Source organism: Acipenser ruthenus, chromosome 52 (genome assembly GCF_902713425.1).
Source record: "Acipenser ruthenus chromosome 52, fAciRut3.2 maternal haplotype, whole genome shotgun sequence".
Lineage (NCBI taxonomy): Eukaryota > Metazoa > Chordata > Actinopteri > Acipenseriformes > Acipenseridae > Acipenser > Acipenser ruthenus.
Genome location: NC_081240.1, coordinates 2,660,346 through 2,660,568, shown reverse-complemented (window position 1 = coordinate 2,660,568; position 223 = coordinate 2,660,346).

The window sequence follows — 223 nt, the reverse complement described above, 5'->3', positions numbered from 1 at the left end:
TAAAAAAAAAATGTGCTGGCTTATTTTATTTTCAGAAAGGATACAGATGGTGAAAAAATATATACAAAAATCAAATTAAATGGAGACATTTCCATTTTGGCAATAAGACAAGGCTCTGTAAAGAATTCCAGTTTTTGAAATTAGCAATTCAATTACTGATATAAGAAATCAGTGATAAAACAGATTCCCCCAAAATAATACCTCACTAATATTATGGTGTTAT